This window comes from Mirounga angustirostris, unplaced genomic scaffold (assembly GCF_029215605.1).
Source record: "Mirounga angustirostris isolate CCGP_5_RB_7025 unplaced genomic scaffold, mMirAng1.0.hap1 SCAF_15, whole genome shotgun sequence".
Classification (NCBI taxonomy): domain Eukaryota; kingdom Metazoa; phylum Chordata; class Mammalia; order Carnivora; family Phocidae; genus Mirounga; species Mirounga angustirostris.
The window spans coordinates 16,766,383-16,779,296 of record NW_026991723.1 but is presented as its reverse complement, the minus strand read 5'-3'; the positions used below and the strand labels follow the sequence as shown (position 1 = coordinate 16,779,296).

The 12,914-nt window shown below is 39.7% G+C and overlaps 1 protein-coding gene across 1 annotated transcript in view; it reads left to right on the top strand.

Annotated features, from left to right (window-relative positions):
* Nucleotides 1–12,914, top strand: part of TRPM6 (transient receptor potential cation channel subfamily M member 6) — a 167,050-nt gene that overhangs the window by 33,635 nt on the left and 120,501 nt on the right. The gene's annotated exons all lie outside the window — the stretch shown is intronic.

Here is a 12,914-nt window from a genome sequence, read left to right as displayed (position 1 = left end):
CTTGCTGAAGGCAGGCCAGGGTGATCAGATACTAGTGGTGGGGGATTTTCACTAACTGACCCAGCAGATTCTTGCTAAAACTGCATTAGTAGGCCAACCACAGAGCCCGAGTTTGGGCCGTAGTCAGAAAAAGGACTCAAGTCAGAAAGAGTGTGAGCCAAGTTCAGTCAAGGAGAGAGTCTTGGTCAGTTTGAGAAATGAGGTGGCTGAGGTAGACAGTTCCTCTTTATGTAATACAGTCACGAAATACCTTGAGCATTTGAGTGACACATTCTTAAAACAGAAAAGCTGCTTTTATTTTGTTTAATCCCTCTTTTACAATTACTTTTTGGGTCATTTCAAGGTCTTTTCCTTATGGATATAATATATTTCTTCCCATTTTACAATGGCAGAATAAATACAGAAGAAACATCTTAATGACTAAAACTCCGTGAAAAGGGAAAGCTGCTCCGTAGTTTTGCTCCTCAATGACAAAGAATGAGAAAGGCATTCCGTGGTAGTTATTATCTTCGCCTTTCCTTCCTGAATTGCACTGAAAGAACAGTTGGTTTCTAAACATCATTGGAACTATGAAAATCAAGTGTAACAGCCAGAAAGAGAAGTTGGGAAACTTTATCCTAGCAAAGGCTATTTCTCATCTGCCAACCCCCGTTACTCACAGAGTTCTCGGTATCCCCCTGACAGACTTGTGATTCTCAACTTCCTGGACCACACTCATTTTATTAAAACATTGTTTTCCTTCTGGAATATTAGTGGAATTAGTTATTCTGGATGAGAATTCTTTTCTTCTGAAGAAAACAAAAACAAAACCGATTGGTACACTACCTTAAATCTTGTAGCTTAAATTAAGATAGAAATCTTAAAGATTTCTATCTTTTAAATTAACTTAAACATCTCAAAGATTTTTTTTTTAAAGTCAGCTGAAAAGCTTAAAGATGAAGATAAAAATCTTACATTAAGATATAAGATTTAGGGGAGGGAACATTCTGGAAGGCAGCTATGTTCACCACTATACCACCAACGCCGGCTTGGGGAGGGAACATTCTGAACTGAGAGCTGGCAGAAATCTCTTGGAAAAGAATCTTCCAAAATTGCACCCTGTGCAAACAAGTGTGTTTACCCTCAGAGATGATCCTTGGTCAAATATATTTAGGGGAACAATGGCTAATAATGAATTTATCTCTTCTGGAAAGTCACACTATTTGCATGTGTTTATATAGCCCCCAAACATTTTCTTTTCATCCCATGTAATGCCTTTGTTCTCTAGGATATACTTAAGAAACTCTAGTAAAGTGCTCGAATGTGTACCCAGAACTCAGGTAGATATTGGGGATACTACAAGAAACAAGACAGTTCCCTATGTTCCAGGGCTTAGAGTGTAGTCAGTCTAAATAGGTCATGATTGTGCAGTGCCTGGGGGTAAGCACAGAAGGCTCAGGGGCACATGGAAGGAGATCCTGATTCAGAGATTTGGAGAGTTTCTATGAAGGTTTTTATGATGTCTGTCTTGGTGGAAAAAGGAGGGGAGTGGAGAATATCCTCAGCAGAGAACAGCATGGAAGGAGTAGAAGGCGAATTCAGAGGATTCACAGTTGTTGAGTATATTTAGAATGTAGAGATTGAAGTAGGGAGAAGCCAGAGACAGGTGAGAGAGGGAGCAGCTCAGATGTCATAGGCAGTGGGCTATACCTGGTGAAGGACTGTTAAACTCTCCTGATGACATTGGGGGAACCACTGAAAGGTTTTCGGTTTTACTTTTTCACTTAAGAAGACTATAGGCTTTACTGCAGAGAATGGATCAGAGAAGGGAAATCTGGAGGCAAAAAGACCGGATGGGAAGCCATCTAGCCAAGAATTCGTGGTGACCTTAGGATCATGGCAATATAGATGGAGAGAGGTGGGCTGATGCAAGAGCTATTTAAGAAATCGAATCAAGAGGTCTTGGTGGTTGACTGAATGTGAAGTAAGGATGGGGGAGAATGAATAATGGTGCTCTGGTTTCCAACTTGGACACCTGGGTATATTGGCAAGCGCTTGGGGAATATAGGTGGGGGATAGGTTTGGGTGGGGGAAACAAGGGATACAGATTTGGACAGGTTACTTTGAAGTAAGATATTCTTTTGTTCCCCTTTAAACCTGGTGAGGTTATAAGGTAGGTTGTATACATCCTGCCAGCCAAGTTGCATATGATGAATGGACTGCCATAGTCAATGGGTGACAAAAACACAAACCCCCATACTCTATCTACCTCCTCCTTCTGTCCTTTCTCTACTATAACCCATGACTTCTCAGAGATGTGACTTTCATAGATAACAATCAGCAAACCAGTACTCTTTTCATTGAAATCCTTTGGTTGAAGTCTTCTGGTCTTCAGTTGTCTTGCTGCCATCCAAATATGCACATATTTTCAAAGTTCTGTCGGAGATACTTTATCACTTCTGAACATTAAAGCCATTTTGGATGCTTGAGATTCTTGTTCCTCAGGCAAGTACATTTTTAGTATTTTCTTTTAAAATTATTTTTTAAATTGAAGGAATTTGGTCACTTCAAATTTTTTTGGAAGGAAGTTGAGTATTGCTAATAAAAAATACTGTAGTTCCTTAAAACAATTAAAATGCATTATACTCAGTGTATTCGCTAATGTTTAAGAGTTGTTAGTAACTCAAACCTTTTGCTTATAAATTGGCACACCCTCAGTGAAGGGCAATGTGGTAATATTTGAATTCACTTAGACATTTTACTAATAGGGTTTTATCTGATATATGGACATGCACGTGAAAGCTATGGTGTATGTATTTTAGCTAAATAAATTATGGGACTTCCATACAAAGGAATACTGGTCAGTCCCCAAAAGAATGAAGGAACTCTATGTGTACAAATATATAAGGAAGTCCAAATTATTAATAAGTGAAGAAAAAGCAAGGTGCAGAACAGTGTGTATAATATACCTCTATGTAAAAAATCATTTTTTGGTATATGCTAATAAATGCATAGATGATCTTTGGAAGAATACATAACAAAGTATAACAGAGGTTCTCTTGGGGAAAGGAAATGGGATGTCTGGAGTACAGGGGTAGGGGGAAGAGTTAATTTTTCCCTGTATCATCTACTATACCTTATGGATTTTAATACTACTTTCAAAGTTATCTATTAAAAAAAAATGTTGCTAGGGGCGCCTGGGTGGCTCAGTTGGTTAAGCGACTGCCTTAGGCTCAGGTCATGATCCTGGAGTCCCGGGATCGAGTCCCGTATCGGGCTCCCTGCTCAGCGAGGAGTCTGCTTCTCCCTCTGACCCTCCCCCTCTCATGCTCTTTCTCTCTCTCTCTCTCTCTCTCTCATTCTCTCTCTCAAATAAATAAATAAAATCTTTAAAAAAAAAAAATGTTGCTGAGTCCTGGCTTACATGTTCCACAAGTGATAGAGTAAAGTCTTAGAATACAAGGACCAACATTATAGCAAATCTTTTTTGTTTGTTTTTTGCTATGTGGCAGTTAGGCATACAGTTGTAAAAGGTTTACCCAAGGTGATTATAATTAATTTTTTTAAAAACGAAAGCGCTAAAGGAATGCTCATGAGAATTTACAACTGGACAGCTGGATACTGCTCTGACATCCTCTGGGGTCAGTCACCCAGAAAGAAAAAGATTTCTCCGGTTGCTGATAGGAATTTCTTACAGGCTAGCCAAGAAGGCACATTTACCGTAAACCTTGCCCTGACAGTCCAGCTGCCCAGTGATCTCCAATTACATTTACTCTTACCCTTTACCCTGAATTCCTATTTGCTTAGTGTAGATGTCTGCAGACCCATATATTCTGAGGCACTCATTTTTAGGTTAGTGTATTGGGGACATCCTTGGAATATCGTGTGGCACTTTGCTCCAGAGTATATCCAGTGGGATACTACTGGTGTTCCCCATCTATCTTAAGTTCCGTGGATCCCCTCTTGAGAGAGTATCTCCTATGCTTTGTGATCCGTAGAACACACGGTGTATTGTGCTGTTGTACTGTGAAGTGCGAGTAATAAAAAGGGGACATATGATTGCACAGGTGTATCTCCTACCTTCCTTTTCCTCCCTTGATAAGAGGGGCAAAGGAGAATGCTGAGATTTGCAGCCTTCAGAGCGAAATGGGCTGACTTCCATAGCACGCAGGTAATAGGGTCTTGGGCAAAATTAAAAAGAAGGCAACATTTGTCATCCTCTCCTTGGCTTTATCGGAAGAGGAAGCATTTTCTTCAAGGTTGAGCCTTCCTCCATGGCTGTTCATACGATTTCTTCACCAATCCCCTGCCCCACCCCCTCCAAGTCTCTAAAGTCATTTTCATTCTCTCTTGCATCTTCTCTCTCTGTCTTTATTGACTTCTCTTTTATCCAAAAACAAGGTCTAGGCTTTCTCAACATAAAATATGTGTTCTTTCAGTTTTGGCTTCTTAAACATATTGCAAAAGAGCTCTAGAATTGGTATTTGGTAGAACCTGCTCCTCCTCCATTAAGAGGTAGTAATAATTGTACCCATCACACAGTTGTGAATATTATTGTAGCTAAAGCACATAAAGCACTTAGCACAGCCTTTGGCAGATACGAAAGGCTTACATTGATGATGGCTTTTGCTTTATATGGTTGATTTAGTTTTCCCAAGGGTATATTATACTAGCTGCCTCCTGTTTTGCAACCTATTTCCTTTTTTTAAAATAGACTTTATTTTATTATTTATTTATTTATTTTTTAAAGTAGGCTCCACACCTAGCATGGAGCCCAACATGGGGCTTAAACTCACAACCCTGAGATCAAGAGTCAGATGCTTAACCAACTGAGCCACCCAGGTGCCCCTGCAACCTGTTTCCTAAATCTCTCAGTCTGCTCAGTGATCGTGGCCAAAATTGCCATTCTCCTTACTTTCTTTTCCTTTTAATTTTTTTAAAAAGATTTTATTTGACACAGAGAGAGAGAGAGAGAGAGAAAGAGAACAAGCAGGGGAAGAGGGACAAGCAGACTCCCCACTGAGCGGGGAGCCCGATGTGGGGCCTGATCCCAGGACCCTGAGACCATGACCTGAGCCGAAGGCAGACACCCCACTGAGCCACTCAGGTGCCCCTCTCCTTACTTTCTTGTCAGTATTAAACTTCTTAGCTTATCTTTGAAACATCCTACTTTCATAATAATGCACTTTTTTTTTTTTTTAATTGAAGAGGGGAAACTTTCTCCATTCTCTACTTCAGGTTCATGTCACCATCCTGTTTAGTAACTCTTTGTTCATTATTCCCTGAACTCTTCTGCACCCTATGTTTAGTTATTTTCAGAAGTTCTTGGCTCTTTCATCTTCTCTGTTCTCTACTCCCCAGTGACCTCATGGCTTTTACCGTAAGTGTTCTCTGAATTCTCTTCCAGGCTGGAATCTCTGCATTTCTAACCGCCATGGCATTCTATCACCACCTCCCAAAACCTTTGTCACCTTTCAAGGACTTTCCTAAGTCTCATGTCTTCCTTGAAACCTTCCCAAATATCGGCAGGCAGAGGGATTTCTGCTTTCAAGGAGTCCCACATCATGCTTTTGTCCCATACTTGGTATCTATTTATAAACATAGTTTTTTCCCCTTTGGTGTTGGTCTTTGGGACACAGTTTTTTTTGTTTTTATTAGAATAATATATGCCAACCAAAGTATTTTTGAATGAATGAATAAGTGAATGAATGAAGCTATTATTCTTAGAGATATTGATATTTTAAAGGAAGAATGGATAAACAGATAAAATATATGCCACCTATGGATTCTGAAGGGCTGATCCCCTACTTATGCTGCAGTGACATCTTTGGGATAGAGATTTGGTAGGCACTAAAGTCAGCCAAAAGGTTAGAAATGAATACAGTCAAAATTATCTTTCAAAAGTCCCTCTATTGCTCATAAAGCATCGTATGTGAAGATTTGATCTCTAATTGCTTTTTCTCTATGTTGAAACTTCTTTTCAGTTGAGCACCAGATTCAGTAGGGGATGTTGAAATAACTACCATGCACTCATTGGAATGAGATGCACAGACTAAAACGTGTGTGGGATCTGAGACCAACAAGGAATCAGTAGACCCTGTCTCACGCTCATACTCAAGTGACTCCATGCAATCACTTTTGGGCAGTGGTTTTCTATGCGTGGTTCATGGTTTCCTGGGGGTCTTTGAGATCCCTTCAAAGGGCCCCCAAAATCAAAATTATTTTTATAATGGTGCTAAGACATTATTTACCTTTTCTACTCATTCTCTTAAGAGTGTACAGTGGAGTTTTCCTGAGGTTACATGATGAATTCACAGTATCTAAAAAGGCTATTAAAATACTATTTCCTTTTCTGGTTACATGTCAGTGTGAGGCCAATTTTCTTCATACTTCAAGCCAAACCATTTATTGCAACAGATTGAGTATAGAAGCAGATATGAGAATCTAGCTGTTTTAAGCCAGACATTAGAGATATTTTAAAAAATATAAGACAGCTTTCTTCTCTCTAAAAACTTTATGAATCTCAGGGTGCCTGGGTGGCTCAGTTGGTTAAGCATCTGCCTTCGGCTCAGGTCATGATCCCAGGGTCCTGGGATTGAGCCCCGCATCGGGCTCCCTGCTCAGTGGGGAGCCTGCTTCTCCCTCTCCAACTCCCTCTGCTTGTGTGCTCTCTTCCAAATAAATAAATAAAATCTTTTTAAAAAAATTAAGTAAAAATAAAAACATTATGAATCTTAAAATTTTTTTTCATAAAAAGTATGTATGTTAACATAAATAGGTAAATAGATTTATTTAAAATGATTTATTTAAAATGAACTAATGAGTAAATATCTTAAAAAGTCCCAGTTCTAAATTCTGAGACATAAATATTGGTAGACATACTCATATAAAGGAAAGCTATTTGGAGGTCTTGGTAATTTCTATGAATATGCAGGGGTCCTAAGCTCCAAAAGTTTGAGAACTGATGCTCTTGGGCATTATGTACTTCTGAACTTAAAATGGCATTGAAGTTGTTCACACTTAAATCTTTTTTCTTTCCTCTCACCTTTCTTCTTCTAGCTCTCACTTATTCCTTTAGCAAAAAATTTAGATTTGTCCAAGTTAAATGTGTGGTATGTGTCTCTACTGAATTTGACCAAGTAAAATCCTGTTGCAATGTTCTTTCTGCTGTGCTGCACATATAGAAACCTTACCTATGGATGATTGAAATAAAATTGCCTTTAACCTGTAATTCCAAATAAAGGTGTTATTGTCCCAGAGTATGGTGGATTTCCTAAAAGTCAATTATTTAAGGATAGCTTCACTAATAATGACACTTGTGGTAAAAAGAGTATAGCTTCACCCCAAGAAAAGGCTTTTTAGACTATTAGTTCACTCAGATGAAGTCCTAGTAAAGTTTTGGATAATTTAATAGGATATTTAGAGCATAAATAAAGACCATCTGTGTACATGGGTAAACAAATTCATGGATATTTTGCTACTTGGAAATTGGAAAAGACTGATTGTGTAACAGGATTTCTTTTCCTTCTGTTCCCATGGTTCTTGGTCATGCCCCTTTGAAGAATGAAGAGGTAGACCAGACGGAGTGGTGGGTAGCAGAGCAAAGGTTATTGAGCGATAGGCACAAAGCTCCCGGAGAGGGAAGGGATCCAAGAGGGTTGCCACCATAGTTTCTAAGTCTAGGGGTTTTTATGGGCTCGTTTGTGGGCTGTTTTCATCTGATGAACCCTCCATGAGCCTGTCACCCAGTCAGGTTTGTGTCATCTACCTATCACGTGGAAAGAGTAGAGGCCTCCTTCCAGGGTGGTGTAAAATCCTTTTAAGGGTGGTTTCTTCTTAGGGCATGGCCCCTTGTCCCTGCCTGCCTTTCTTCCAGTTATCCTTCATTAATTGCATCTAATTTGAAAATCTTAACAGATTAGAGTAGTTATGTAACAAATAGGCCCAGCATTCAGTTAAATTCTGTGTGTAACTATCCAGGGACAGTTGTAAAGAATACTCATAAATGAACCTCCTATTTCTTGTCCCCTCTTAACAAAATGATTTAACATGATCTGAGATTATAAACGTTTTATTTGCGTGTTTTATTCCCCAGGGGATTAGATAAAGCTGAAGCCTGTGTGACCGCAGAGGAAAGGATGTCCTAATTGTGTTAGTGCTGACATAATGAGGACTTTCACCGGTTTGGGAAGGGGAGGGATGGAATAAGACATCGGTTTAGTTTGAACCTTTATGATATGCTCTACTTGGCCGGTCACTGTGGAGTTCTTCCAATTCCCCATTAGGCTCTGTAGAGAATTCATAAATATTTTACTCATGTACTTATGAGTTTATATAATGTAGACATTCATTCTGAAGTTCTAAATGCCTTTGCTCAACAAGACAGGGAATGAAAATGTTAGCAAAAATTCTCACCTAAACAGGAGAACTGGCATTTTAGGAGATTTGGAGTTGCTTAGTTGACATTCCATTTTTATTGGTGTTACCAAAAAAAAAAAAATCATTACCGGCAAAAATAGCGCTCACTTTTTTCTTTTCTTTTTTTTTTTTAAGATTTTATTTATTTGAGAGAGAGAATGAGAGAGAGCACATGAGAGGGGGGAGGGTCAGAGGGAGAAGCAGACTCCCCGCCAAGCAGGGAGCCCGATGCAGGACTCGATCCTGGGACTCCAGGATCATGACCTGAGCCGAAGGCAGTCACCCAACCAACTGAGCCACCCAGGCGCCCGTGCTCACTTTTTTCTACCTCAAAAGAAGAAAACATGTAAGATTATTTTTTATGAAGTATGCCTAAATGCTGCCTGCTGGGAAGATTATTTACTGGAATTGAGATCAACTTGTGGCAGTGTTGGTGAGCCAGATCCTTGGGTTTTGGTTATTTTAGGTTTGCCTGAGACTGCCAGTCTTGGATCAATCGAGTCCGATGAAGTATTCCTGTATTACGTGGACAGAACCCCGTAGAAGACCCTGAGCTGAGTCTTCCAAGTGAAGGGGCTTGCTTTGCCCTGAGCAAACAGATGGTGCAGTGTGCAAGTCCGTCCACCTGTGACTCAAGTTTGAAGGAGTCCTTGCTCCAGAGGAGAGGCCATGTAGAGGAAATATCAGATATCCTTCTGGAGTCTGAAAACATTACTTCTCTGGTGGGTCCGTTCTGGTGCCTCCCTGCGTATTGTAGATTCCAAGATAAATAAGACAACACTCTATCTTAACGTAGATTATGATTAATTTTAAGAGAAAAACAACTGAGTAAGCACAATTAAGCATTGTTCGTGCTGTGATACGTAGAAGATAGTGTGTGGGGAACATAAAAAAGGGGAGTAAGTAGTCCGTTTCACTTGGAAAAGTATTTGTTAGACATAATTTTTTTTTTTTTTTAAGTACAGAAGAGTTTTAAAAAAGAAAACAAGTGACCTATAATCTGTGTGCCCCTTCACCCCCAATCACCCAGCCCTCTGGATGTTAAAAAAACAATTCACGCACACGCGTAGATTTTTTTTTTTTTTTAAATTAAGGAATGCCTCTAAAACTATGTCTTCTCAGAGATTCCCCTGAGAGAGAATCTCTTCTCTGGAAGACCTGAAAAACTGCAGTGTAGAAATACGTTCAGAGAGGGGAAGGATTAATTCATGGAGAGCTTCTGTTGGAGGATTTGTTTTTGGACATTTCTGTGCTATTGGCCACCCTCACCTCAGGCCTGGGATTGTAAGTAAAATCTGATTATGTTTTAGAGCGAGCCACACACTGAGCCTGAGACCAACAGTTTCCTTTCTTTGTCCTCTGCCTTTCCCTCCTCCAGATAATAGTGACAATCAGCAAACATCTCCCCTCACTTGTGTGCTGTGTTGGTGTATGTGTATGTGTGTGTGTATATATACATACATATACATATATATATATAAAAAAACACCCAGCTTTGTAGGCTGCCGTGATGGCTGCTGAAATGGCGCAATGTCCACTGTCAACCACTACCCATGACCGTTTGCTGCTCTAAGTGGCAGAAGCCAGCCCATTGGGCATTTGTCCTTAATAGATGTGGGCTATTGAATTAAAACCAACAAACATTTGGTTTCTAATCGTTCTCTGTTGTCCTGAACATGGGAACCTCTTCCAGATGTGCTTCAGAGTATACTTTTGAAAAGGTTACCATTATGGGGTAGAGGGGGAAAAAGTAAGATTCGAAATTGGGAATTGTCTGAAACTCTTGCAAATTCAGCCTGCTTTTCTTTTCCTGTAGTTTTGAGATAAGATCCGAGAGTTCCAGCAGCAGAGTTTCCATGTTCTTGTTATGGCTCAGGCTTCCTGTTTACACCTTTGAAGAGAAAATTGTATTTGTGGATTCCTGAATACACCTTTGAAGGGAAAATTCTATTCATGGATTCCTGAACTTCTAGTCTAGGTGTGTTCATTTTGTTGTTCATTCAGTAATGATTGGGCTGGGCCCTGGGGCAACAGAAGTGACTGGCACGGGGCCTATGGGCACTGGAGTCTAGTGGGGAAAGTGGACCTGGAGAAATCATTCATTTTTAGTATGAGAAGTCCCAGGAGGAGGATTTGGAGGTCAGGAAGTATTTTTCTATGAAAAAAAAAAATACATCAAAGTTAAGTTCCCTGGCCACCCACCAAAAGCTAATTTTTTCTTTTTGATATACCAATAATGAGGGCTAAGCTTTATAGCCTTAATAAGTCCCACGGAGAATTCTAAGCCTTTAATTTATCTATTCCTTTCAACAGTGTTATGAAGTGGTATTATTGCTATTATCTCCATTTTTAATATATGAGCAAACAAGCATGAAGAAATTAATTTGCTTAGATGGTCCTACCAGTCAGATGTCTAGTCTTGTAAAGAAATGAATGACAGCACAGCCTGCTTAATTTGTGTATTGAGGCTCCTGTACTCGGGACCCTTTTTGGAGCTCTTTTTAATAGTTAATTGGTGCACAGGCAGCTTAATGATATAAATTCATTATCTGTTTCCTTCTTTTTATCCCAAGTTCCATCAGGAACTTGTCTTACCTGCCATAGTATTCCCAGCATGCAGCATGGAGGCCTATCCAATATATTGGTTGAATGAATTCAGAATGAAGAGCTCTTTGAGAACATTTGAATTCCCTTGTCGCTCTTTTCTCAGTGCTTTGCAAAAATTAGGGACTTAATAAATGTCTGTAGAATGAATAAATGAAATTCTTAACTTTTGAAGAGGGGACAGGGCTTGCCAATTCCAAAAGATTGTGTCATTTGTTATTATGACAAGTAGATTTTGAGTTTACTTTGTTTAGTTCATCCTGAGTTCTGTGATTCTGAATTTTTCCAAGCGTGTATGTTTTCAATGCTTTACCAACTTAGCAGATGTTTTTTATTTTATTTTTTTATTTTTTATTTTTATTTTTAAAGATTTTATTAATCTGTCAGAGAGAGAGAAAGCACAACCAGGGGGAGCAGGGGACAGAGGAAGAAGCAGGCTGTCTGCTGAGCAGGGAGCCCAATGGGGGACTCGAAATCAGGACCCTGGGATCATGACCTGAGCCGAAGGCAGATGCTTAACCGACTGAGCCACCCACCTAGGTGTCCCAGCAGATGTTTTTTAAAAAGCTGCTGACTATGCAAAAGGGATAAGAAGTAGAATAATTTTAAGATGACCTGAGCTTGATTTGGGAAGTTTTCCTAGTTTATAGTTTTGTTCAAAATGCTCAGGAACCAATTAGTCAATGACCTCCCACCCCACCTCCTTTTTGCTTTAACAGGATCTGGATTCTGGTTATATACAGTTCTATTCAGTAGTCAACACTTATGTTTAGGGTTGGTGAATATTGAACAAAATCCATGAGTTAAAGTATACAGAGGATTCCAAAAATGCCTCATTTGTAATCGTGGGAGAAGAAAAACTTTTCCTCTGCTCTTTTAGGTTTGATGGCTGGGTCTGTGAAATAAAATGACAGAAGATATGTAAATTTATTAATTTTTAATATTGTGGTCATGACAACATCACAGAAAAACAAAAGTAAATACCCCCCAAAATGGTGATATTTGGGAATTCATATACTGTCTTAATAGGGGAAGCGTTGGGGGGATGTAGGCAATTTAAAAGAGTAAATGATTTTAGAAGAGGTGAAGGGGCTCTTAGAAGAATAGATGGGAGATACCATAGTTTATGACAAGGTTTGTCTGGGTGTGGTGTTGACTTCTACTCCCTTCTCTTGAGATAAGAGTCAATCCTTTCTGGTTGATGAAACTCCTGGGGAATTATGATAGTTGAGCTCTTTTTGGAAGATCTATCTTTAGGCAGATAAAGAAAGTTCAGAGAAAGCCTCTCACTGCATTTGCTGTTTTTCAAGTGCCCACAGCTCAAAATAACCTAATCGCCAAAGCAGCATGTTTTAGGGCGGCATGTCCTGAACATCTGGGACCTGAGGACAGTGTGATAAGGAGGTGGCACAGCTGGATTTGTAACCGGTTGTCTGGTGCAGTGCATTCCCTGCAACTGTAGGATGAGAATAGGTGTCAGAGTGAGGTGCGGACTGCACTAACACGGAGTTTGAAAAAGCAGATTCCCGTTCACCACCTTTTTGCCACGCTGTTAATACATGCGTTTATAAAGTTGGACCTGTACTTACATTTTTATACCATATAGAGCTAAAATATTTTCAAATTAGGAGAAGGCCAAGGTCATCAGTTGGTTGGGGTCTGTTGTGGATCCAGCATCCTCTGCTTCTGGACTTACAGTATAGCTTATGGAAGAGCTTGGCTATGACTTGAGTTTTGTAGAATGGGAGAGATTTTATTAGGAGGATGAGCAAGTACCAAATGGCCTACATGGATTCAGGGAGGGTTGTGGGTTGTGCAGCCTGAAGCAGCCCAGTCCATGGTAAGCCATGCGTACAGAATGGGTATCAGATTGCCTATCTAAATAAGGAGGTAAACCGAAGCAAGTTCTAATT